This window comes from Bos indicus, chromosome 27, assembly GCF_029378745.1.
Source record: "Bos indicus isolate NIAB-ARS_2022 breed Sahiwal x Tharparkar chromosome 27, NIAB-ARS_B.indTharparkar_mat_pri_1.0, whole genome shotgun sequence".
Taxonomy (NCBI): Eukaryota; Metazoa; Chordata; class Mammalia; order Artiodactyla; family Bovidae; genus Bos; species Bos indicus.
In genome coordinates this window covers 40,496,221-40,523,129 of record NC_091786.1, presented here as the reverse complement: position 1 = coordinate 40,523,129, position 26,909 = coordinate 40,496,221, and the positions used below count along the sequence as shown (strand labels likewise).

The window sequence follows — 26,909 nt, the reverse complement described above, 5'->3', positions numbered from 1 at the left end:
GGCCCCCCAGTACCTGAGCAAGACCAACTTCACAGGAAGGAAGCTTCATGCTCAGAAAGTGAAGGAACTAATACCAGATGACATAGAAATGTTCAAATAATTTTAAAAATTAAAACAACAAACTTAATAACCTCAGAGAGCCAAAGGAGGAAATCCCATCACTAAAACCGGAATAGGTTATATTTTAAAAAGAACAGAAGTTTTAAAACTCAGAGATCTTAGAAATGAACTGTATTATTACCAAAATTAAAAACAACAAAGAAGCTGAAGAGGATACTGGACTCAGGAGAAGACTAAATCCATGAACTGGAAGATAAACAATGATAATTTATTTTAAGTTAACTTTAAAAAGTTAATCTAAGGACGGATCCAGAACTTCCAACATCCATCTGATATAGGGCACAAAAAGAGAAAATAGCATGATAAAGAAAAGAAGTAGTAGCCATGCATTCTTTAGGACATGGGTTCTCAGATGAAGTTCACAGAAAAGCCAAGCTGAATAAAGGGCAGTGAGTTATAATCACAATGAAATACTATTCCACACTCACTAAGATGGCTAAAACCAGAAAGTCAGACAATAACCGTGTGAGCAAAGATGCGGAGACACTGAGACTCTTACATATTCCAGTGGGAATTTTAGATGGTTGCAATAGTTTTGGGGAAAATAGTCTGGCAGTTGTCACAAGGTTAAGCCTAGAGGAAGCATAGGAACCAGGAATTCCACTCCTAAGACATGGTCAAGAGAATTGAAGATACGTTCACATAAAAGCTTGAACATGAAAGTCCACAGAGCTTTATTCATGAGCGCCAGAAAGTGGAAGCCACCCAAATGTTTATCACTTGCAGATGGATAAATGAATATGAACAAATGGATAAACATAAAATGGAAAATTATTCCCCCATAGCAAAATAAAGTACTGACACATGGTACCGCAGAAGAACCTCAAAAACATTAAGGGGAAGTAGCCAGTCCCAGAAGGCCACATGTTGTATGATCCCATTTAGATGACGTGCCCAAAATAGGCTGATGTGACAGAAAGTAGATGAGTGATTGCCAGGGGCTGTGACCGCGCAAAATAGGGAGTTACTGTTAATGGATCTGAGTTTTCTTTCGGGGGTGGGGATAAAGTTTAAAATTAGATCATTGTGATAGCTGCACAACCTTGGGAGATACTTACAAGCACTGAATTGTATACCTTAAAAGGGTGAGCTCTATGTTATGTGAATTGTATCTCAAACTATTAGAACAACAAAAAAAAAAGAGTTGTCACCACAGCTGGGCAGAGGTCACACCAGGTCCTGTGAGAATAATTCCTCTCATCCCCCACTTGTGGGGTTTGGGTTTAAGACACTGTTCTCTAGTCACAAAGCGTGTGTATGTGAGAGAGAGACAAATATTAATAGCTTGTTCAGCTTTTTTTTTTCTGCATCCTTCATCCTCAGGTTCTAGGAGGCTGGCCTGAAAGATAATCTGAACAGCAGGCTGGATGTCCTCCTTAGGATGTCTCCACCCTCCACGCCCATCAGAGCACGTGTTCTTTCCCTCGGTCCCTTCCACACGCAGCCCCCTGGCACACACCGCATTCCGTCCCCAGAGCCTAGTACACTCGAAAGAACCTTGGGAGCTATTGCACGTGAGAAGAACTGAGCTCAGAGAGATGCTGGCTCAGGAAGCAAAAGCACTGACACGGATTTTATCCTCAAGAGTTTGCCGACCCCCTTCAATCTGTTTCTTCAAAGTGCTCTCAATACTCAGGCATTAGAAAGAGTGAAATAATCCCATTTGCAGCAACATGGACGGACCTAGAGCTGGTCATACTAAGTGACGTAAGTCAGACAGAGAAGGACAGACAGCAAATGATAGCACTTATGTGTGGAATGTAAAATACGACACGAATGAACGTGTCTATGAAGCAGAAACAGACTCACAGAGACAGAGAACAGATTTGTGTCTATCTAGGGGAGTGGACAGAGAAGGCGATGGCACCCCGCTCCAGCACTGTTGCCTGGAAAATCCCATGGATGGAGGAGCCTGGTGGGCTGCAGTCCATGGGGTCACTAAGAGTCGGACACGACTGAGGGACTTCACTTTCACTTTTCACTTTCATGCATTGGAGGAGGAAATGGCAACCCACTCCAGTGTTCTTGCCTGGAGAATCCCAGGGACAGGGGAGCCTGGTGGGGTGCCGTCTGTGGGGTCGCACAGAGTCGGACACGACTGAAGCGACTTAGCAGCAGCAGCAGCAGGGAGTGGAGGTCAGAGAGGGACGGATCGGGAGTTTGGGGTTAGCAGATCCAAACCATTATATATGAGATGGATAAACAGGGTCCAGCTGTACAGCACAGGGACCTACATTCAATAACCTGTGATAAACCATCATGGAAGAGAATATGAAAAAGAATGCATGTATAACCGAGTCGCTTTGCTATACAGAAGAAATTAACACAATACTGTAAATCAATTATACTTCAATAAAATTTTTCATGAAAAAACTACAGTGAGCCCTTGCAGACTAAATTTGTCACAGACCTTTCTGTTCAGAAATAACTACAACTGAGCTAAAATATGATCGTTGACAGTGATAGCAAAGCTGAACTTCCCTTAGTTTTTTGTGCTGAACCAAATAGTAAGTAAACCAAAGCCCCGGACAAGTGGGCGCCCCCAGGAAGGCCAGAGTCCTGCCTTCTGGTTTTCTCTCTCATCCCCCATGACCTCGGCTGGGCAGACAGCACAGGCTCCCACCTCATGGCCGAAGCCTCATCAAGTACAGACGGTGGCATTCATCGTCTCTCCCCCCGTAAGCGGCTGTTTGGGCGCTCAGGTTTCCCTCTTTGGGGAACTCAGATACACTAACAACTTCCCGCAATCACTGGCAGACTTTCAGTGGAGCTGCGTTTGAGCCCTACAGAGCCACTGCCAGGCTGGCAGAATGTTTTTATTTTGTTTTGTTTGGTCTTGGTTTTTCCTTAATTGCAGACTTCAGTGTCCAGGATTCAAGGATAAATTGTGACCGTGGGTGGCCCACTGGTTTAACAAGACTTATGTCTACTGCCAGGTCATGGCCAAGACGGTCCGGGGGCTCGGGGGTACCTGGTATGGAAAAGGACACCGAGCAGCTCCACAGTTTACAAAAACCAGAGACATGGTGATCCCTCCCCGTCCATCTCTCCTCCACCACAGGCACCTGGAGACCTGACAGAAGACACATTTAACTCCTCTGACAGCAATAGTATTGGTACAAGCACACCTTCCCTTGGCTAACATTAAAGACAAAATACCCTGTTTTGCAATATTTTTTGGACCTGTCTCCTAAAGGAAAGGAAATAAAAGCAAAAATAAACAAATAGGGCCTAGTTAAACTTAAAAGCTTTTGCACGGCAAAGGAAATCATCAAAGAACCAAAAAGACAACCTACTGAACAGGAGAGGATAGTTGCGAATGATATGACCGATAAGGGTTTAGTTAACATACAAAATATATAAACAGTCCATACAACTCAATATTTAAAAAAACAAACAACCCAATTAAACAGTGGGCAGAAGTCCTGAATGGACGTTTTCCCAAAGAGGACATGCAGATGGCCAACAGGCGTATGAAAAGAGGCCTCTGTGTCGCTGATCGTCAGAGAAACGCGAATCAAACGCACAGTCACACATCACCTCCCACCTGTCTATCGTCAAAAAAACAGCAAATAACAAATATCGTTGTGGAAATGGAGAAAAAGGAACCCTTCTGTACTGTTGGTGGGAATAGAAACGGGTGCAGCCACTGTGGAGAACAGGATGGAGGTTTCTCAAAAAAACTAAAAATAGAGCTACCATATATCCAGCAGTCCCTCTCCTGGGTACACATGTGAAGAACACAAAAACACTGGTACAAAAAGACACGTGTGCCCTAATGTTCACAGCAGCATTGTTCACAATCACCAAGACATGGAAGCAACCTAAGTGTCCATCAACAGAGGAACGGATACAAAAGATGTGGTGTGTGTGTCTGTGTGTGTGTGTGTGTGTGTGTGTGTATGTGTGTATATAGGACAATTACTCAGCTGTAAGAAAGAATGAAATTGTGCCATTTGCAGCAACATGAGTAGACCTCAAAGGTATTATGTTTAGTAAAATATGTCAGACGGAGAAAGGAAAATACTGAATGTTATTATTTATATGTGAAACCTTAAAAATGAAATGAATGAATATAACAGAGCAGAAACAAACTCACAGATGCAGAGGACAAACTAGCGGTTACTAGTAGGGAGAGGGAGTCAGGGAGGGGCAAGATAGATGTATGAAATTAAGAGGTGCCTACTATTAAGGAGAAAATAAATAAGCCACTTACTGTATTGTACAGCCCAGGGAATATAGCCAATATTTCACAATGGCTTTAAATGGAGTATAATCTATAAAAATGTTGAATCCCTAGTGAAACTAATATAACATTACCTATCCTTCAATTTAAAAGAAAAACAAAAAGGATGGCACCCATAGGACTTGTGGAAGAATTAGATGTTGGGAATGAGAGAAGGAAAGAGAGAGGCTAAGATTATTCCAAAGATGGACTCATCAGCTGGAATTGATCAAGCTCAAAGAAAACATCCAGAAGAGCAAAGATGAGAGCTAGGCTGAGCAAGGAAGCAAGAGGTGGTTGCAGGCGGCCTAAGGGGCAGTGCTAGAGCTCTGTAGTTACGACAGACGGAACACAGAGGTGACTGCTTTGGGATCAAGTGGAGAGGATTTAAAGGACACTCAAGCACGAGGAAAAGCTTAAACGAAGGTGTGAGCATGGAACAGACACTGGATGTCAGGGAAGAGGAAACCAACGGAAGTGGATGAGGCAGCTTTGCTAGGAAGCCGTGAAAGTGAGGGGGGAAAGTCATGTGTGGCCGGGGTTTGGGAGGCCCAGACAACCTGCCACGCTTATTTCTGCCACATAATACTCTCAGAGTCCGGACACCTGGGTTTTAGGTTCAGCCACGTTCTGGGCATCACTTAAGAGGCCACTTCCTTTTGTGAACATCAGGGAAGTTGTAAAAATACTACCAGATATATGTTATGAAAACTCTCAGATCTCAGAATTAGCATTGAACCATCCAAAATATAAAGATATGAACACTGATTTAACTCCACCTGTAGATGGTGGGGCTCATCTTCTGTGCATGTTGGTCATCTGGCTGCAACTCAGAGTGTGCTTTTGGTTGTATAACTCATACAGCAAAACTCTACATTGCATATGTACCACTTACTATATGCTCTACATTTCTCAGTGCACCAGCATCTACACTTGATATCAACCATTCAGGGATGCAGACACAAAGCCACTTTAACTTCGTGAGCAATTAAAGGATGTATCAAGAGTAATTTTTCCTGTTCAGTTTTTGCCTCACATGTAGAATTTAAGCATTGAGTAAGATGCAAGTCTGCTCTAAGCGCTGGTTCACAGGCTTAGCTGCACACTGGAATTACCAGGAAGCTTTAAAAACTAGTGGTGCCTGAATCCTTCCCCCAGAGATCCTGACTTCATTGATCTGGGATGAGGCTTGGGTGTCAGGATCATTAAACTCTCCTGGGGTGAGTCTATAGGTCTTTTCCTTCTCTTGTGTATCCTGCCTAGAGAAGTTCCTTTAGCATTTGTTGTAAAGCTGGTTTGGTGGTGCTGAATTCTCTTAACTTTTGTTTGTCTGGAAAGCTTTTGATTTCTCCGCCAAATCTGCATGAGAGTCTTGGGTAGAGTCTGGGTAGAGTACTCTTGGTCGTAGGTTCTTCCCTTTCATTACTTTAAATTTATTGTGCCATTCCTTCTGGCTTGTAGAGTTTCTGTTGAGAAATCAGCTGATAGCCTGATGGGAGTTCCCTTGTATGTTATTTGTCTCTCTTGTTGCTTTTAGTATTTTATCTTTGTCTTTAATTCTTGGCAGTTTGTTTAACATGTGTCCCAGTGTGTTCCTCCTTGGGTTTATCCTGCCTGAGACTGCATCTTTCTGCAGTCTATCTGCACCTCCTCGACTTGATTGACTATTTCCTTTCCCATGTCAGGGAATTTTCCAGCTATTATCTATTCAAATATTTTCTCGGGTCCTTTCTCTCTCTCGTCTCCTTCTGAGAGCCGTATCGTGTGAATGTAGGTGCGTCTAATGTTGTCCTGGAGGTCTCTTTGGCTGTCTTCATTTGTTTTCATTCTTTTTTCTATATTCTGTTTTGCAGCAATGATTTCCACCAGTCTGTCTTCCAGGTCACTTCCCTGTTCTTCTACCTCAGTTATCCTGCTACTGATCCCTTCTAGTGTATTGTTCATCTCTGTTTGTTCTTTAGTTCTTCTAGGTCTTTGGTAAACATCTCTTGCATCTTCTCCATTCTTTTTCTGAGATCCTGCATCATATTCACTATCATTATTCTGAATTCTTTTCTGGAATGTTGCCTATCTCCACTTTATTTCGTTGTGTTTCTGGGGTTCTACCTTGTGCCTTCATCTGGGACATAACTTTCGCTTTTTCATCCTGATTAGCATTCTATTACTGTGGCTTTTCTTCTAGCTATTGTGGCACTGTGATTCTTCTCGCTTCTTCTGTCTGCCCTCTGATGGAGGAGGCTAAGAGTCTTGAGTAAGCTTCCCGGTGGGAGGGACTGGTGGTGGGAAAAACTGGGTCTTGCTCTGGTGAGTAGGACCTTGCTCAGTAAAGCTATAATACACTTTTCTGCTGATGAGTGGGGTTGCACCCCCTCCCTGCTAGTCATTTGACCTGAGGCAACCCAGCCCTGGGGTCTGCGGCCTCTATGGTGGGGTTGATGGCTACCTCTAAGAGGGTTTACACCAAGAGGGGCCTTCCAGTGCCCTGTCCCTGTGGGGAGCCCCTGCCGACCCGCGCCTCTCAGGAGGCCCTCCAATACTAGCAGGTGGTTCTGGTTCAGTCACCTGTAGGGTCACTGCTCCTTTCCTTTGGGTCTTAGCGTGTGCAGGGGTTTGTGCCCTTCAACACTGGGGTCTCTGTTTCCCCCAGTCCTGTGGAAGTCCTATAATCAAATCCCACTGGCCCTCAAGGCCAGATTCCCTGGGGATTCCCAGTCCCTTTGTCAGATCCCCAGGCTGGGAAGCCTGACGTGTGGTTCAGAACCTTCACAGCAGTGGGAGAACATCTTTGGTGTTATTGTTCTCTGGTCTGTGGGTTGCCCACCTGGCAGGTATGGGGTTTGATTTTATCATGATTGTGCCCCTCCTACCATCACACCGTGACTTCTTCTTTGTCTTTGGAGGGGTATCTTTTTTTCGGTGGGTTCCAGTGTCTTCCTGTGGATGATTGTTCGACAGCTAGTTGCAGTTTTTGTGTTCTCCTCTCCTGGGGTGATTCTAATATGCAGCAGGGTTTGAGATCTATTGCTTTAAGTTTGTTTTGATTGTTCTAAGAAGATATATATATATATAGTTGAAGTATAGTTGATTTACAATATTATTTAGTTTTACGTGTATAACAGTGATTCAATATTTGTATAGATTATATTCCTTTTAAGTTATTATAAAATATTGGCTTTTTCCTGTGCTATACAATATATCCTTGTTCCTCATCTATTTTGTACACAGTAGTTTATATCTCTTCATCCCATGCTTCTATCTTGCCCCACCCCACTTTGTTCTCCCCATTAGTAATTACTAGTTTGATCTCTATATGTGTTAGCCTATTTCTGTTTTGTTATATTCATTTGTTTTACTTTTAAGATCCCACATGTAAGTCATAATATCTAGTATTTGTTTTTTTCCTAATGTATCACATTAAGCACAACAATATTTAGGTCCATCCTGTTACTGCAAATGGCAGAACTTCATTCTTCCCTGTGGCTGAGTAATATTCCATTGCATATATGTAGCACATCTTCTTTATCTGTTGATGAACACTTACGTTGCTTCCATATCTTGGCTATTGTAAATAATATTATGAACACTGGGGTGCATATATGTTTTCGATTCAGCGTTTCTGTGTTCTTTAAATGTATATCCGAGGTGAGATTACTGAATCCTGTGGTGGTTCTGTTTTTAGTTTTGGGGGGGACCTCCATACTGTTTTCTACAGTGGGTGCATCAATTCACGTTCCCAACAGTGTATGAGGGTCCCCCTTTCTCCACATTTTCACTCGCATCTATTATTTGTAGACTTTTTATGGTGGCCATTCTGAAAGCGGTGATACCTCACTGCGGTTTTGATTTGCAGCTATGGGCTCCATCTTGGAAGTCCTCCACAGTCTCCCCACGGCTTCCCATCTGCTCAAGCACAAGACACCATCGGCTGTTGTAATAATCACACAATAAGTCTTCCTGCTTCCACTCTTGCCCTTTCAGGCTGGTTTCCTGAGCGACCCTTGAGGCTGTAACGCCAGGCATGTTCCTCCCCTATTCAGAGCCCTCCAATGACTCCCATCACACTTAGGGTGAAATTCAAAGTTCCCCAAGATCTACCAAGATACACGAGTGATTCAGACTTTCTTCGTGGAGTTCAGCTGTTCATGCTAATAGTAGCAGTGTTTACCTGGGGCACTGCTCTAAGCCTTTTCCATGGTTTACACGTCAAGAAGCAGAGGCACAAAGAGGTCAGGAGATGCTCCCCTGAAACACCAGCTGGGATTTGAACCCAGCCCTCCCTCTGGACCACAGCTCCCACTCGAGCCAGAGGCCACGCTGAGCTGTGCTGCAGGCGCACCATCAGTCCTGTGCTGTCATTTCGACTGTCTCAGTGAGGAGCCCAGGGCTGCTTGTTTCCTTATGTTCCCATGCATCAGTGTGTGACTTTAACTGTAGGTGGAAAAGGTTTAAGGAAGGAGAAAAAGACTGGAGCCTGATTTAATTAGAGAAGCCCAATCCTTCAGACAGCAATGCCCCCGAGCCAAGTTGGGAGCCAAGAAATTTGTTTTAAAAATATGATCTCTCCCAAGCCGAAGATTACGTCAAATATATGGTGATATACCACCCGAAGGCAAAGCCGTAGTTTGTTTGTGTAAAAGCTGTTTTAGGTTGGCTTGGCGGGTTCTCAAAGCTGCACCCCAAGCCACGGGCTGCAGTTCCTAGGAAAGGGTTGAACAGTCATCTGGAGAAGAGGCGCCGGGGTCCTGCCCGCCTGGTGACTCTGGGCCTTTGGAAAGGGGTGCCCTGGACCGCAGACACCAGGCAGGCTGGCAGGCCGCTGGCTTGCGTCACGGCCCTGGCCAGCCAGAAGTGTCCACATGCTCCCTACCCCATCAGGAGCAAGAAGTCCTGCACAGACAGCTTGGGCTTCAACCAGCATTCACTCAGAAAGAGGACAGTGTCCCCCAAGGATGTAACAGCACGGACGGGGAAGGGTCTCGGGCATTTCGGAGGAGGATCACCGCAGAGTTGGAAACGGAAGGCTGGTGGTGGTTTTCTTGAAACAGTTCCATGTTTCGGGTGACTCACCCACCCACCCCCCACCCCCAGTCCCTGTCTTGTCCCGAGAGCACAAGCTCTTCCGTTGATCCTGCTACGTGAGTGACACCTGGGTAGCCTGCCTGGAGCGTGGCTGCATTTGGGGAAAGGGGTTAGGCTCAGCCGGGCCCCTCCCTGCTGTGTCGTTCGGTTGTTATCTGAAACCACTGGAACACTCCAGGAGGTGCAGCCCCTGGGTTTTAACAGGGGGGAGCGAGCGAGCAGGCGTTGGGTTTCCCGATCGGGTCTCTGTGGCGAGGCGGCTGCCCCCCAGCGAGGCCTGGTATCCCTGTCCTCTGCGTGAACCTGCCTGAAAGGGATCCAGGACTTATTGGGTAATCAGGACTTGTCAGCACCTCGGTTATGCAGGACGGTTCAATCCGATAATGTGAATGGAACCTGTAATAGTGCTGATGAAAAGCGCTCCAGTTTCAAAAGGGCCTTGAATGATTTTTTGTTCATTTTCTGTTTACACGTAATGTGTTATTGATGTCATTACCTTATAAGACGGCAGCTTGTTTCATAGAAAAACCAGGAATTATTCATTCTTAAAAAAAAAAAAAGACTGAGAAAAAGAAAGAAGGGAAGAAAGAAACCCTGTTACGTGAGGAAAATTGCATTCGAATGCTGCAACTGAAACATATTGATTTTCTGGCACCAGACTTTTTAGATTAAAAATGCCAATACTAAATCCTTTCATGACCCATAGTTCATATGAAGTTCGCATGTCATTTACTATTATTCTGCTGGGGGAAAAAAAAGCTGAATCTTTAATGAAAACATAGTTGGAGAGAATGTCTGCCGTTTCTTCAATTTGCATACCATTATAATAATGCCTGCTTAAGCAGGCTGATAGTGGGATGGGTTGAACATTTTTGCTAGTTCACATGTAAAACCATGTGTCTATGTTAATTGCCCGCCTGGCTTGGCCTCATCCTGAGTGAGGGCCATGGATGGATCACTTTCACTGTGCAACCATTCAGGGTGGCTGCCCAGCGGTAAGACACATTCCTTCATGTCCTGTGAGGGCCAGAGACCAACATCTGATCTCATCATGGTCTAGAAAACACCGATGGTACCTATTGATTGTTAAGAATTAAAATATATCTACATAAATTCCTGGCCCTGGAGAAAGAAATGGCAACCCAGTATTCTTGCCTGGGAAATGCCATGGACAGACGAGCCTGGCAGGCTACAGTCCATGGGTTCACAAAAGAGTCGGACACGACTTAGAGATAGCAACAGCAAAGTTCCTGGCACAGTCCCAATTTTTTTGCATAGTTACCACTGATCTCAGAAGTTCTGGGCCAACACGCCAAAGCCTGCACAGCATCTCTGGTTGCAATTTTGTTTTCTTACGATGCACTGTAAGCCAGGTTCCAAAGTCAAGCAAAACCATCTTTTTGCATCTAAAAACCCATTTAAACATCTTAAACATGTAAAAACCCATCTCCTCTTTCTGTATTCTGTGTTTTCAAGCCATTATCACAAACACATGTACCTTCTTCAGAGCTCTCTACCTCTTAGTAAGCAAGGGACTATTGGGTTTCCTTGTCTTCGGACAAAGATAACCTCATTCTCTAACTTTTTAGTCTTTATTGCTAGGAGGAGGATGATCACGCAGTGTAGATTTCTTGGACAAGCAGCTCCTCTAACTAGAATCCTGCTTAGCATCCACAGCAGGGCGTTGGCAAGTGCCACAAACCAACTCCAACCTGACGCCTGCTTTTCTAAATAAAGTTTTATTGTAACACAACCATGTCCATATGTTTACATACTGTCTATGGCTCTTACACGGAGAAGGCAATGGCACCCCACTCCAGTACTCTTGCCTGGAAAATCCCAGGGATGGAGGAGCCTAGTGGGCTGCAGTCCATGGGGTCGCTAAGAGTCGGACATGACTGAGCAACTTCACTTTCACTTTTCACTTTCCTGCATTGGAGAAGGAAATGGCAACCCACTCCAGCGTTCTTGCCTGGAGAATCCCAAGGATGGGGGAGACTGGTGGGCTGCCACCCATGGGGTCACACAGAGTCGGACACGACTGAAGCGACTTAGCAGCAGCAGCAGCAGTATGGCTCTTACAACAGCAGAGTTTAGTTGCCATACAGACCACATGGCCAACAAAGCCTTGAAGTATTTTCTATCATGTCCTTCCCAGGAAAAAGAAAACACTGTTAATCCCTGGCCTGTGGAACTGTGTTTCTCTAAAATCTTCTTCACGGGTGGCCAAGACTAGGTACAGTTGCTCGTCACACCTGCACTCTGTGCAGTGAACTGAAGAGCAGGTTAAATCATGGATTTAAAATCATGGCTTCTTACATGATGTGGGATCTTTGAGATCACCTCATCCTACGTCCCATCTGACTGATGTTTGATTACCCTCAAAACCATTTCCAGTGTTGGGAAAACTCTCAAATCCCCAGACATGCTGTTTTGTATTTTTGATAGTTCTATTAGGAATCCCTCTTTGTATTAAGTGAAAATCCAACTCCTTATATAATTTGGAGATTAATCCTTTGTCATTTGTTTCATTTGCTATTATTTTCTCCCATTCTGAGAGCTGTCTTTTCACCTGTGTAGTTTTCTTCACTGTGAAAAAGTTTTCAAGTTTAATTAGGTCCCATTTGTTTATTTTTGTTTTTATTTCCGTTACTCTAGGTGGTGAATCATAGAGGATCTTGCCGTGATTTGTGGCAAAGTGTGGTCTGCCTATGTTTTCCTCTAAGAATTTTATAGTTTCTGGTCTTATATTTAGGTCTTTAATCCATTTTATTTTTGATTATGATATTAGGAAGAATTATAATTTCTTTCTTTTACACATAGCTGTCCAATTTTCCCAGCACCACTTATTGAAGAGATTATCTTTTCTCCATTGTATACTCTTGCCTCCTATGTCAAACATAAGGTGCCCACTGGGGCCTGGGTTTATCTCTGGGTTTTCTATCTTGTTCTATTGGTTTATCTTCCTGTTTCTGTGCCGGTTCCACACTGTCTTGATGGCCGTAGCTTTGTAGTATATTCTAAACTTAGGAAGGTTGATTCCTCCAGTTCCATTCCTCTTTCTCAAGATTGTTTTGGCTATTTGAGGTCTTTTGTGTTTCCGTACAAATTGTGACATTTTTTGTTCCAATTCTATGAAAAGTACAATTGGTAGTTTGATAGGGATTGCATTGAATCTGATTAGAGTGGGTGGCAGGAGGGACATTCAAAAGGTAGGGGACATATTATACCTATGGCTGATTCATGTTGATATATGGCAGAAACCAACACATTATTGTAAAGCAATTATTCTCCAATTAAAAATAAAGCCAATGTGAAACATGGCTTCTTCTGAACTATTTACTCTTCTCCCACCTATCAGTACTTTGTCTACTTCTAATGGAAGGAAAGTGGCCAGTACCAAAGACACCGCACCTCGGTGGCTTCCTACCAAGCAGACCATAGGAGGAAACCTGGCCAATGAATCGTGAACACACAAATGCTGTGTGTCACTTTCAGACTGCACTTGTAACTGCCGACTCAAAATGCTGGGGCCTCTCTCTCTCTGGCACGCTGACCAGAAGCATTCACGTTGGTGGCTGTTGTACGAATCTGGGTCCCAGAACAGGGAGGAGATCCCTACTAAGTTGGGGTGGACATGGAGTCTGGGTGAGAAACAGTCCTTGTTTCTCTAAGTGGCTGAGATTTGGGGGTTGCTTTTGCCACGCAGCCTGGCCTGTCTGACTTGTTGTTGGTCAATCGCCAAGTCGTGTCTGACTCTTCACGATCCCGTGGACAGCAGCACACCAGGCCTCCCTGTCCCTCACCATCTCCCGGCGTTTGCCCAAGTTCATGTCCATCGAGTCACATATTTTAGGTGCTTATTCACTCAGGCTCCGTCAGGTCTTTGTTTAGTAACCACTATGTGAAAGCACTCGGGCTATCCCAGTGAACAAAACAAAAGTCTCTGCCCTCGTGAAAACAGAGGCTTTGACGTTTAAAGTAACGGCCACCCCAGGCCTGGACTCTTCCAAATACACTGTGGCAGGCAGAGGCTACACTTTCAGGCTGAGTGTCCTGAGATGTGTGATGACCACTGAGAACATCGGACACCGTGCAGGTGGTGGCGGGTGCCAGGACTCGAGTGTTGGCTTGCTGCTTTTCCTGCTGCGTGTCTTGGGGCTTGGTGGCGAGCGCCAGGACTCGAGTGTTGGCTTGCTGCTTTTCCTGCTGCGTGTCTCGGGGCTGACCGCTCTGTCTGTGTCTCTATTTACTTTCCCGCTCTCCACTCATGCTTAACTCCATTCCATGCCATTCATACCAATCGTTGTCCATTCTCTACTTGAAAACTTCAGGAAACAGACTCCTCATCACTTCCCAAGGCAGTGTTCCATTTCTGAGCACCTGTGTCTCCTTGAAAGATTTTCCTCTGGAATTCTAAAGCTCCAGAAGCCTGGCGATGCAGCAAATTACATTTTGTGGTGAAACTCCCCCCAACCCCACCCCGCAAGGCAAGAATTTGTAGGTAAATCAATTTTTTGCTGAGTTCCTATTCTGAGCCAAGTGCTGCCTTCAACCAGACACTCTGGATCTTAGAGGAGAAGCATACAAAATGGCCCTGAATTGCAAGTTCAGGTAGACAGATAAGAGTAGCAGATAGGCATTCTTTAAATGGACATGATGGTAGCGACTGATTCATTGGAGAGTTGTGGGAGTGAAATGTTCAAAATGTCCAGAGCAGAGTTAATAAATGCTTAATAAACATAGGTAATGTTTTCATTAATGCTAGTACATGTTATGTTATTTTTCTTTTAACCTCTTTTTCTCTTTAAACCCCTCTGATTTGTTTTGCGTTAATATTTAATTTGTTACTCTGAGAGTCAGAGAGGCCCCAAAAGTGTTTGAATGACTCATGTCAGGGTGCAGTCAGCCCCATGGCACATCCCCAGTGTTCTGAGAGACTAATCCAGAGTGGGAAAAAACGCTGGTTATGTGTTATGTGGCTTTTGTGTTAAAAAACAAAAACAAAAAGTCCACTGAAGGAAATTATCACAATGAGGGCAAAAAACAAGGGGCAGGGGTGGGCCGGGGCAGGGGACAGGTCTGCAGAGGGCCCACATCTAGACACAGTGCATCTATGTGACGAACTTACTGTACTAAATTGTAAGTCAGAGTCAGGGGAAGCGAGGTGGGGTTGAGGGTAACCAAGGAGGGCTTCATGGAGGGCACTAACCTACGTCCAACTTAGAAGGACTGTAGATTCCAGGTAAGTGCACGGTGTCAGGGAGAGACTTGTCATTCAGAGAGACCCACCTCCCGGAAGGCAAGGAGAGAGGCCATGATGGACTGTGGCGGCAGGCTGGGGTCCCACCGGATGAGAACAGAGGACGGGAGTGAGGACCACATCGCAGCCAGCGCCGTGGGGGCCGTGCGTAGAAAGCTCCACTGATAGGATTTCGAAAGACAGAATACCAGCCATCCAGACTGTCTAGATGTGCAGTAAAAGATTTTTTTCGTTTTCTTTTCAATCAAAAAGGTCTTCCATAGCTAAGAAAAAGAGCTTTGCCTCTCAGGGACTTTTCCTTTTATCACAGACATTCCGTTCATTTAATTTTCATGTAATTAACAATAGATACAAAATTTTCAAATTACAGATGTAGGTGCTCCTCCCTGGACACTCCTTGTGTTGATGGCAGATATTCCACATCACTGTAAGTGGGTCATTTGAAGGCGTCCACAGGGAGACACGGGGAGGCTTTAGGCTGTCCCCACACTCTAACAAGACATGGTGGGAATGTATTTTGGTGCAGCCACTGTGGAGAACAGTATGAAGCATCCTTAAAAAAAAAAAAACTAAAAATATAGTTGCCATTGTTGTTGTTGTTATTTTTCAGTCACTAAGTCTTGTTCAACTCTTTGCAAACCCATAGACTGCAACATGCCAGGTTCCTCTGTCCTCCACTGTCCCACAGACTTCGCTCAAATTCATGTCCATTAAGTTAGTGATGGTATCTAGCCATCTCATTCTCTCCTGACCCTTTCTCCTTTTGCCTTCAGTCTTTTCATCAGGGTCTTTTCCAGTGAGTCAGCTCTTCATAGCAGGTGGCCAAAGTACTGGAGGTTCAGCTTTAGCATCAGTCCTCCCAATGAATATTTAGGGTTGATTTCCTTTAAGATTGACTGGTTTGATCTCTTTCCTGTCCAAGGGACTTTCAAGAGTCTTCTCCAACACCACAGTTTGAAAGCATCAATTCTTTGGTGCTCAGCCTTCTTTAAGGTCCAACTCTCATATCCATACATGACTACTGGAAAAACCATAGCTTTGACTAGATGGATCTTTGTCAGCAAAGTGATGTCTCTGCTTTTTAATATGTTGTCTAGATTTGTCATAGTTTTCCATCCAAGGAGCAAGAATCTTTTAATTTCATGGCTGCAGTCACTGTCCACAGTGATTTTGGAGCCCAAGAAAGTAAAATCTGTCATTGCTTTCACTTTTTACTTCTCTATTTCAAGTGTTGATACTGGATGTCAAGATCTAATTTTTTTGAATGTTGAGTTTTAAGCCAGCTTTTTCACTCTTCTCTTTCACCTTCCTCAAGAGGCTCTTTAGTTCCTCTGAACCTTCTGCCGTTAGAGTGGCATCATCTGCATAACTGAGGTTGTTTATATTTCTCCTGGCAATCTTGATTCCAGCTTGTGATTCATCCAGCCTGGCATTTTGCATGATGTATTCTGTATATAAGTGAAATTAGCAGGGTGACAATGTACAGCCTTGTACTCCTTCCTGATTTGGACCAATCATTTTTTCCATGTCTGGTTCTAACTGTTGCCCCTTGACTCACATCAGGTTTCTCAGGAGACAGGTAAGGTGGTCTGGCATTCCCATCTCTTTAAGAATTTTCCACCATTTGTTGTGATTCAGTCAAAGGCTTTAGAATAGTCAGTGAAGCAGAGGTAGATGTTTTTCTGGAGTCCTCTTGCTTTTTCTATGATCCAACAGATGTTGGCAATTTGATCTTTAGTTTCTCTCTGGCTTTTCTAAACCCAGCTTGTACATCTGGATATTCTTAGCTCACGTACTGCTGAAGTCTAGCTTGAAGGATTTTGAGCATAATCTTGCTAGCACGTGAAATGAGTGCACCTGCTTGAACATTCTTTGTCGTTGCCTTTCTTTGGGATTGGAATGAAAACTGACCTTTTCCATAGTTGCCATATGATCCAGCAATCCCACTTTTGGGCATATATCTGGAGAAAATCATGTTTCAAAGTATGCATGCACCCCAATGTTCATAGCAGCACTGCTTACAGTAGCCAAGGCATAGAAACAATCTAAATGTCCATGATGAAAGTGTAAAGATTTAGTACATACAATGGAATATTACTTAGCCATTAAAATAGAATGAAATAATGCCATTTGCAACAACATGGATGAATCTGGTGATTATCATACTAAGTGTAGTAAGTCAGACAAAGACAAATCTCATATGATATCACTTATATACAGAAACTAAAGAAAAATGGGACAAACATACTTATTTAAAAAACAGAAACAGACTCACCAATTTAGAGAACTAACCTATGATTACCAAGAGCGGAAGAGTTGAGGGGTGGGACAGATTGGGAGTTTGGGATTGACATGTACACATTGCTGTATGTAAAATAAAATGCCTTTCCATGAAGAAAAAAAAAGACATTTGGAGAAAGAAAGTATGGAAAGGAACACCACTGGCAAATGGGCTCCATCCTTCATCTAAGTGGTGGGTTTATTTTGCGTTTCAGTGAGAATGGCTTACCCCAGGGCACATATGGTACACAGACAGTTCAGGCTCAAGACATAAACTCTCGAAAACCACAGGGACTGACACTGGGGGATGTAGACGCACACTCAGGCTGCCCCTGCTCTGCCTCCCAGCTGACCTCCTAAGTGCCTCCGTCTCCTGTTCAAGTGAGTCTCTGCAGAAAATTCATGTGAAAACAAACCCCTTAATGTTGTACTTGGTTAAAAAGAAAAAAGTATGAAGATGGGAGGAAAAAAATAAATGCTGTGTTCAAAATGGAAGGTATTTGGGGGCAGATGAGTCGTTTCCTGTGGTACGAGGGGAAGTGGCTAATGAACATACCGAATCCCAGGCAATCATTTTGAAATGCCAAGGAGGGCGGCGGGGAGTCAGAGACGGAAGAAAAATTAGTGTGTTATTTCTATAAATGGAAAGGGGGAATTTGGGCTAATTACCTTTCGGGAAGTTAAGGTTATCATTAAAAATAATGCACTGACTTTTCTGTAGATCTTGATAGTTTTCAAAACATATCCAGACCCAGTATTTTATTTGATTCCCACAACAACCCTGGGAGGTCGGCAGGCTGTTTTGTTTTGCTTTTTTTAATGTTCATTTGACAGATGAGAAGTTAGAGGATTCACTCAAGATTACACAGCTAATAAGCAATAAAGTCAGGCCTTCAGAAACTCTGTCCGAATTCTGGGCTGGTCAAGAAGCAAAGCCTAGGAGTTAACAGCGGGTTTATAAAATGCAATCCACTTATGACAGGTGTGGCCATGTGATTTAGTGGCCAAGGGTTCACTTTAGAACAAATATGGCAAATAAGATCATAACCTACTAGCAGATGACTTGGCACAATTGTGGCCCAAAAATGCTAGCAAAGTTTTATCCATTTTTGGATAAGTCAGAATCAAAACAATTCACAATGAAACCTACATTTCTCGTCTCTCTTAAAATCAGCATGTCTGGTTCCCCTTACCAGTGTGCCCACATGGCTACAACCTGCAGGAGCGTTGGAGCAGTGACCCCTCGATAGACACGAGCTCTCCAGTTTGCCGCAGTCCTTGCCACCCCCATCTGTCCGCAGCCCTGAAGACCAGGAACCAGTTGGTATTTCCACACCTGTGCTGTTATCTTTTTCCCGCTCATCTGCGTCAGCCGTTGGATTCTGCAGGCATTTGAACTTGTGCCATAAGGTCTGGAGGGGGGCTCTGGGCTCTATCAGTTTCAAGCTATTTCACTTTCACTCTCGAGGCTTCCATTTCCAGTAGCATTCTCTAAAATCGGGATGATAGTGGTGGCTCTGTAGTGAGGATTTGGGGTGTTTTCTTTCCTTTACTCAAGACATTTTTCTTTCTTTCTTTTTTTTCTATTTTTATTCTTTTTTTTTTTTAGTATACAGAGTATTTCTGTATTCTTTTCCAGATTCTTTTGCATTATGGGTTATTACAAGATATTGAATATAGCTCCCTGTGCTCTACAGTAGGTCCTTGCTGTTTCTTTTATGCGTAGTGGTATGTATCTGCTGGCCCCAAACTCCTAATTTACATCCCCGCCCCTACTTTTCCCCTTGGTAACCGTAAGTTTGCTTCAATGTCTGTGAGTCTGTTTCTGTTCTGTAGATAAGTTCATTCGTATCATTTTTCTGGACTCCGTGTATAGGCCACACCACGTGGTATTTGTCCTTCTCTGGCTTTACTTAGTCTGATAACCTCTAGGTCCATCCATGTTACTGTAAAGGGCATAATCTCATCCTTTTTATGGCTGAGTAATATTCCACTGTATATAAATCTACCACATCCTCTTTATCCTTTCATCTCTGCCTATGGACATTTAAGCTGTTTCCATTTCCTGGCTATTATAAATAGTGCTGCTGTGAACATTGGATATTTGTGACTTTTATTTTTTCTTTCACCATTCTTTCTTTCTTTGGAAGTGCCCACCTTACGGGGATTCACACGTTTTCCAAGCCTCCTAGCACCTAGGGCGCCACCGAGTGACCCTGGCTCCTCTAGTCAGAGGGGGATGCAGCGGGCTTGGGTTTGACAGCTGGTCACCCACAGGAGCACGCATGGGCGTGGTTTGCCTTGCAAGAGCTGTGCTGCATCTGTGGGCACAGCCATGGCAGAGGAAGGAGTCAGCATGTCGGCGGTGTCTGTGCCCAGAGAGGAAGCGTCTGGGCCCTCCCAGCCCCTCGCAACGTGGGAGCCGTTGCCACTGGTTGCCTGACTTGCAAGCCCTGTTCTCAGGCCCTCCCAGGAAAACCGTGACGTGCTCTACATCCTGCAGTATTTGTCCTTTGCTTCTCGGGCCTCCACTCCCCACCCAGCTCTCCCTGTCTACCCAGAGCTGCCCCTGGCAGCCTCCACACTGCACCCTTCCCGAGCTCCTGTGTCAGCAAGGTAGTAGGGCCTACCGTTCATGCAAGTGGGGGGCCCTCTTTTACAAAACATAATTCAAATTACAAATATAAAATTATGTGTGAAAGGAAATTTTTAATGAAATAAACCACAACAAATTACAAATCTTAAAAATATTACCTAGAGTGAAAAAATAAAAGGACAAATAAAAAATACAAGCTGGAAACGTAAGATGGTATTTTATTGGACTGCGGCAGATGTCTCTCCTACTGTTCTCTAGAATTTTTGAGTTTATCCTCTCAGATCGCCTCTTCCGATGACAATAATTTTCTGTAGGGAAAAGCAGAACTACCATTCAGTCTTTCCTCAGGATGCTGACTGGAATTCACTTTTTTATCATTGACAATATATTGATGGAAGAGTTTCCATTATCAACTCACTGTTAATGTTAAAAATTTTATGTAGAATTTTTGGATCGTTGCCAACTGTGGGCCAGCCTCTAGCAACTTGCTTTCACAGCAGAGTTGTGAGATTTTTAAGGTAATTTGCGCTTCTTATGTTGGAACAAGACGGTGTGGCATCATGTCCTCATGTTAAGGCATCTGAGGTGAAAGCCAGGTGAAATGGCTCAGTGGGCAGTCATGCTGGGCTCTTCTGACTCCAGGAAGCACTGTTTCCCCCGATCCGGATGTCTGACAGGACATGTGAAATGCAGGTCAGGTGTGGGAAATTCTTAGGGGCGTGGGACAGTCTGATGTCTGTGGCAAGTCTACAGACTAAGTGGTGTTGGCAGCCCTCAATCCCATGGCAACAAGCAGACTCTTCCTTCATTTATCTCAGGGATAAATGTGACCCACATGCACCCCCACTAGGTGCCAGCTAAATCACCTTCCCCCAGCCAGCCCCTGAATATGCCCCGGCTATCTGAATGCCGCCGAGGAAGTGTGACCCAGAAGATACACGTAGAGAATACAAGGAGAAAGCAGCCACAACCATATGTTTTTCAAATTGCTTACGCAGCACCGTCGTACACAAGGTACTAGGGCCTTGTCAGGGGTCTTCATGGTGAGAGGCCCTCAACCTCGGCCTCACTGTCTTCCCTCTCAACCCGCTCCTTTCCAGCCTGGTTTGCTCAAAAGGAGGTTCTATCAAGGCAGTGGGGGTGGGGGGCCTCTCAGCCTTTGTTCCCCCCATCTCTTCCCTTTATCCCTCCAGCTTCCTGCGTGTGTTAAGTTCCATCAGCATCCCTTTCTTGCCTCTTTCTTTTACTGTCCATTATTTTTAAATTTCATCAATTTTTGGCCACGCTGAGTGGCAGGTAGAATCTTAGTTCGCCCAGCAGGGTCAAGCCTGCACTGCCCACATCGGACGTGCAGAGTCTGAGCCACTGGGCCACCAGGGAAGGCCCACAGCATCGTTTTCAATTTCCAGCTCTTACAAGACATTCGTGACTAGTTGCTGTATTAAATGCATTCTACTGGATCACCGAAAATGGGGTTGTTTTTTCTAACTGGACCCTGAACCATCTCTTTTTCTGCTCTGTGAAATACGCTTAGATGTTTTTATATGTTTCTGAATTTAGCCTGAAGGTTATGTATCAAAGATCCCTATTGTCTTCAGTAAACTTTTTATACGTGGCACCAGGCTGAGCCCACAGTTTAATTTGAGGGGCATTATATCCATATGTCTTTTTTACTTATTTACATAATTTCTATCCTGTCTACTTAGAGAGTGTCATTTTTTTTCTCCACAACTGCAGACACATGAAGGGTGACACATTCTATTAAGAGAAAGCCTTAATTATGGGTGCACATCATCCCGAACTCCCTTGAAGTACATTATATAATGTATGTAATAGTTATAAAAATGCCAGAAAATCTAGTGGGATTAGAACTAGGAACAAGAAGTGAAATTTTATTTCATTTGGAATAACTTGCCTGGGGGAGAGAATGTATAATTCAGATCTACCAAGAGAAGAGGGAAACCAAGACGGCACGGAGACTGGGAGAGGATTGACACAGCGCTGACAGCAAGCTGGGTGTCAGCACCGTAGTCAGACGGTGGTAACTCTTCAAGACCATAAACTGGACTGCAGGTCGAGGGGAGAATAGCAAATGTGTTAGTATAAATGGTAAAAAGAAAAGGCCAAGAAGTATCAGGGGCATTGCGGAGGACCAACGAATAGGACAATGATGACATTTGCTACAGCAAATAGGACTGACAAAGAGGACAATGATGCTTTATTTTGGTGATTTTTATATTGGAGACATTTTCATAAATGAAACAGGTTACACTAAGGAACCGCAAAAATTATCAAATCCTAGATTTGGAGTGAAAGTGAAGTCACTCAGTCGTGTCCAACTCTGCAACCCCATGGACTGTAGCCTACCAGGCTCCTGCATCCATGGGATTCTCCAGGCAAGAGTACTGGAGAGTACTGGAGTGGGGTGCCATTGCCTTCTCCAGGGGATCTTCCTGACCCAGGGATCAAACCCAGGCCTCCTGCATTGCAACTGCCGGCAGACGCTTTACCGTCTGAGCCACCAGGGAAGTCCAGATTCGGAGAAGAGATCCTAAAAACTGCCTGCTTACCTGCTCCTTGTTCAGATGAAGAAATGAGAGAATAAATAATTCACATCAAGTGACTTAGGTAAACAAGGTCCTCTCTCTCCCCTCAGAATCTTCCTGATGTATCCATTTACAACTCCATAAATACTGACTGAGGGAAAACACAAAGCCAACCATAAGTGTTTGATGACTGTTGTTCGCTTACTCACTAAGAGGCGTCCAGCTCTTTTGTGACTCCATGGACTGGAGCCCACAGGCTTCTCTGTCCAGGGGATTTTCCAGGCAGAATACTGGAGTGCGTTGTCACTTCCTTCTCCAGTTTGACTATTAGAAACGATGTACGAATCACAAGCTGTTTGCCTAGGTAAAAGGTATAAGGTCATCATAGAACCTAACTTGTTACAAGGGCAGCTGCTCTGGCTTGTCCTTGGGGCTCCCCTCGGGTCCGACTTGGGGATGCTGGGTCGCTGGCTGGGGAGTGGATAGCTGGATGATGGAAGCGGGGAGGAAGACTGACAGGAAGGGAAGGAGGTAGGGTGCGAAAAGAGGTGACTGAGCTCCCAGGAGAAACTTGGTCTGTTCTCTACCTGCCTGAGGAACAACTGACCTTGGCAATTCTGAGCCATGCTGTCTTGGATTGAACACAGCAATGACTTCGTTTCAGGGAATATGAAAACCCCCCCTCCTTTTCTTGGTCAGTAGACTTGAGATTGCCACGAGAAGTGTCCCGCAGCGTCCACAGCAGGGCTAGTAATCGACCGCCGGTAATCACCAACAAGACCCCACTATCAATGACTGAATGGAGGGCCACCAAGTGAGCAAAGAATCTGAACTGCAGAACACAGCTGTATTGCTTTTAGATGCCTCCCAGAAAATGGAGTAGGCCAATAAAACTTCATCTAACAGAGATCAGTGGGGGGAGCTTTTCATTCATCAATAAGAATGTGTAATCATCCTCTCAGTTGTAAGTAAGAGGATGCCTCCTGCCAACTTCAGGATGGTTTTAGACAGTTCTCTGATACACAGACATTCTGGCACTTCCCTGGCGGTCTAGTGGTTAAGACTCCATGCTTCCACTGCGTGGAGCACAGGTTCAATCCCTGCTCGGGGCACTAAGATCCCACACGCAGCATAACAAGGCCAAAATGTAAAACAAACAAAGCACATTCTTCTGGCACTTCTGTGACACTTTTTCTTCGCCCTGTCCAACCTCTGTCTGCATTTTCACAACTCTGTAATTAGAAGAAGTCTGAACCCATGGGGCTTTTCAGGCGCCACACGTGGGGAGCAGGAGGCGCCCTGTTGAATGGCCATCCTGAGGTCTGGAACGCGCATCTCCGAGAAAAGGTTTCACGTGCGCACACCTTCCCACAGCAAAGTTTCCCTCTCCAGATCATGACGTTATCAGTCTTTAACATTTTTTAACCTAATGAACAGAAAATTCGAGCGAAGTCTGCCATTTCTTTGCCCCTCTCTTCCCTCTTTATGTGCCGCTGGGTTCAGTCCCCATCAGCGCTCAATTCCATTCCGAGTTCACAGGCTTCACAATAGCTAGTGCAGTTTTAGGTTAAGCATATTTTATCCATAAATTGCTATATTTGGTTCCCGAGTTATTATTGCAGTTCCTTGGGGTACATTTAAATCCACCTTATTGTAATAGATTATGGAATATAGTGGCTAATGTGTCTAATGTAAAATAAATGACTCTAATGATTTATGATGCGACACTTCAGTTTTATTGAACATAAGGATCATTGTACTGAAATGGATGGTGTATTGCTGGTTTAGCATAAAATACTGAATAACATATTCAGGAAAATGAATGGCTCGGCCAGTTCATAATATTCTGCCCCTTCAGCTGAGAGGTCTTTAATAAGCAAAAGTGTCATTACACTTGAAAATGTATGTATAGGTAATCCATTATCTAGAAGGATGACAGGGGCCTGCTCAAGTCCTTATGAAAGAAGGGGCTTTTTAGGAGAAAATGTAGAGTTCTCCCGTCTTCCTGAAAGGGTGATTTCCATCCAAGCACGTGGCAATTCTCACAGCGCTTAGCAGAATTGTAAGTGGCCCCCACGTTTCAACATTATCACCTGGAGAGGCTCTTGACCTACTAGACATGGGAATTTCAGGAAGGTTTTGATTTTTTTTCAGCATCATCCTCAGGCAATGTCCGTGATGTCCTTTTCTTTCTGTGTCCACTCGCCAGCAATATTTTAACTCTCTCAGGTCCCAGCGCTTGCAGTAACTCACGACGTGTCTTTGCCCTGAACTCTGTGTTTGTTTATATATATATACTTGTCCTAATCTTTATTTTTTTTCTTTAAGATAGTTCTCTATAGTACAAATTCCTGGATCATAAAACATGGTATTTTTAGACTTATGATATATATTACTATATTGTGCTTAGTTCAGTTCAGTCGTTCAGTCGTGTCTGACTCTTTGCGACCCCATGAACCGCAGCACGCCAGGCCTCCCTGTCCATCACCAACTCCCGGAGTCCACCCAAACCCATGTCCATGAGTCAGTGATGCCATCCAACCATCTCATCCTCTGTCATCCCCTTTTCCTCCTGCCCCCAATCCCTCCCAGCATCAGGATCTTTTCAAATGAGTCAACTCTTTGCATCAGGTGGCCAAAGTATTGGAGTTTCAGCTTCAAAATCAGTCCTTCCAATGAACACCCAGGACTGATCTCCTTTAGGATGGACTGGTTGGATCTCCTTGCAGTCCAAGGGACTCTCAAGAGTCTTTTCCAATACCACAGTTCAAAAGCATCAATTCTTTGGTGCTCAGCTTTCTTTATAGTCCAACTCTCACATCCATACATGACCACTGGAAAAACCATACCCTTGACTAGACGGACCTTTGTTGGCAAAGTAATGTCTCTGCTTTTTAATCTGCTGTCTAGGTTGGTCATAACTTTCCTTCCAAGGAGTAAGTGTCTTTTAATTTCATGGCTGCAGTCACCATCTACAGTGATTTTGGAGTCCAGAAAAATAAAGTCTGACACTGTTTCCACTGTTTCCCCATGTATCTGCCATGAAGTGATGGGACCAGATGCCATGGTCTTAGTTTTCTGAATGTTGAGCTTTAAGCCAACTTTTTCACTCTCCTCTTTCACTTTCATCAAGAGGCTCTTTAGTTCTTCTTTACTTTCTGCCATAAGGGTGATGTCATCTGCATATCTGAGGTTATTGATATTTCTCCTTAGAAATCACATCAATTATGTTATACAGGCAGTGATACAAATATCTAAATTTTTTTTTTTTTACCTAATCCTGCTTTGGATGTTATCATTGTGGGGTTTTTTTGTTTGTGTGTTGTCTATTAATTTTTATTGGAGTGTAGTTGCTTCTGTGTCTGTGTTGATTACTGAATAACAAAGCAGAATTAAGAAGGTCTGGTTTAGCTGTTAATTTTTATGAACTACAATATGAAACAGTTTCTAACGATCTAATGGGTCAACATACTTGAGTTTTCAGGTCTGGGAGATGAACGGAGCATCCTCTGTGACAGCTGACAGGTTTATATTAATGCCGCCATCCTGTCTTCCAAAGTGGGGTGCCCCGAGGAATAGAGCCTTGACATGAGTGTTTTCTGACCCTCTCACGCCTGCAATCCTGTGATCCACGGTCCTCCTGGGATATGGTTTGATGACATAAGTAATTCCCACCTCGTCACTAAATCCTCACGGAACTACCTTAGTAGCATCCGTCCCATTCGTAGGGAGGATAACTGGTTTTTCTCCTGTGGAGAGGCCCTGCCGTCCTTAGGGGAGAAGGGACCTGAATTATGCATCACATAATTCGTGCGGGACTCTCATGAACTCATCACCCTGTATCCCCTCTGCACATCTGCCTCTACACCTGTTCCCCAGCTGTCAGCCCAGGCAAACTCAGTGGCCGTCCAAAACTGAGGAGTGGGCACGCTGCACACAAGCCGTGACTGGAGGCGTTGCCCCTACAGACCTGAGAACCCAGTTCAACATCACTCTGTGCGTACGTGGCGGTTTGGTTTTCTTTCTCCTCAACAGCAGATCTCACTGCTGCCTGAAAGGCGTGGGTCGTGATGAGAAAGCTATCTGCCCACCAAGTGAACGCTGTGTTGGAGGGGAGGAGACGTACATTCCAGGACAGAAACTCATGTTTACTGTGGATTCTGCACTGTGTGGGTTTCAGACACTTATTTATGCAGGATACACTCTCGGGCCATGTTTTAAAAATTATTGTTGTTTTGAAAAGGTGACATAGCTTGGAATTATTCACTGCAGAAAGTCACTAGAGACATCTTCATATCCTAACTTAATTTGGGAGGTCAAAGGTTTGTTGAAAAAAATCAGACTATTTCTGGAACAGTGTGGAAATTTTCTCTGTAATCAGCAACTGAAAATGAAAGTGATAAGGACCGTCACTTTTTGCTAATGGGTATGTTGCTTTTGGATCTCTTGATACATCAATCTGGAAGAGACCAAGGCAAGGGGTGCTGACCCCCAGAGGTTCCCTGACCTCTATAACCTGCTCCCCCCTCCAGTTCCTAAAATTTAGAATTCCTTTGCACAATAAATCCTATGCAGCTGTCAAAGATGGTCAGGATGTTTTCATAAAGAATATTAGGGTCTCTTCTGTTGTCTTCATGACTTCACTATTTTCCCTCAAAATATTGTAGTAAATTATTGAAGTTGGGGACTCCCTGGTGATCCAATGGTTAAGACTTTGCCTGCCAGCGCAAGGGGTGCAGGTTCGGTCCCTGATTGGGGATCTAAGATCCCACCTGCCTCGTGGCCAAAAAACCGGAACAT

At 44.3% G+C, this 26,909-nt stretch overlaps 1 protein-coding gene across 2 annotated transcripts in view; it reads left to right on the top strand.

The window, feature by feature from the left end:
* The window catches only part of RARB (retinoic acid receptor beta), a 593,227-nt gene that overhangs the window by 279,552 nt on the left and 286,766 nt on the right, over positions 1-26,909 (top strand). The gene's annotated exons all lie outside the window — the stretch shown is intronic.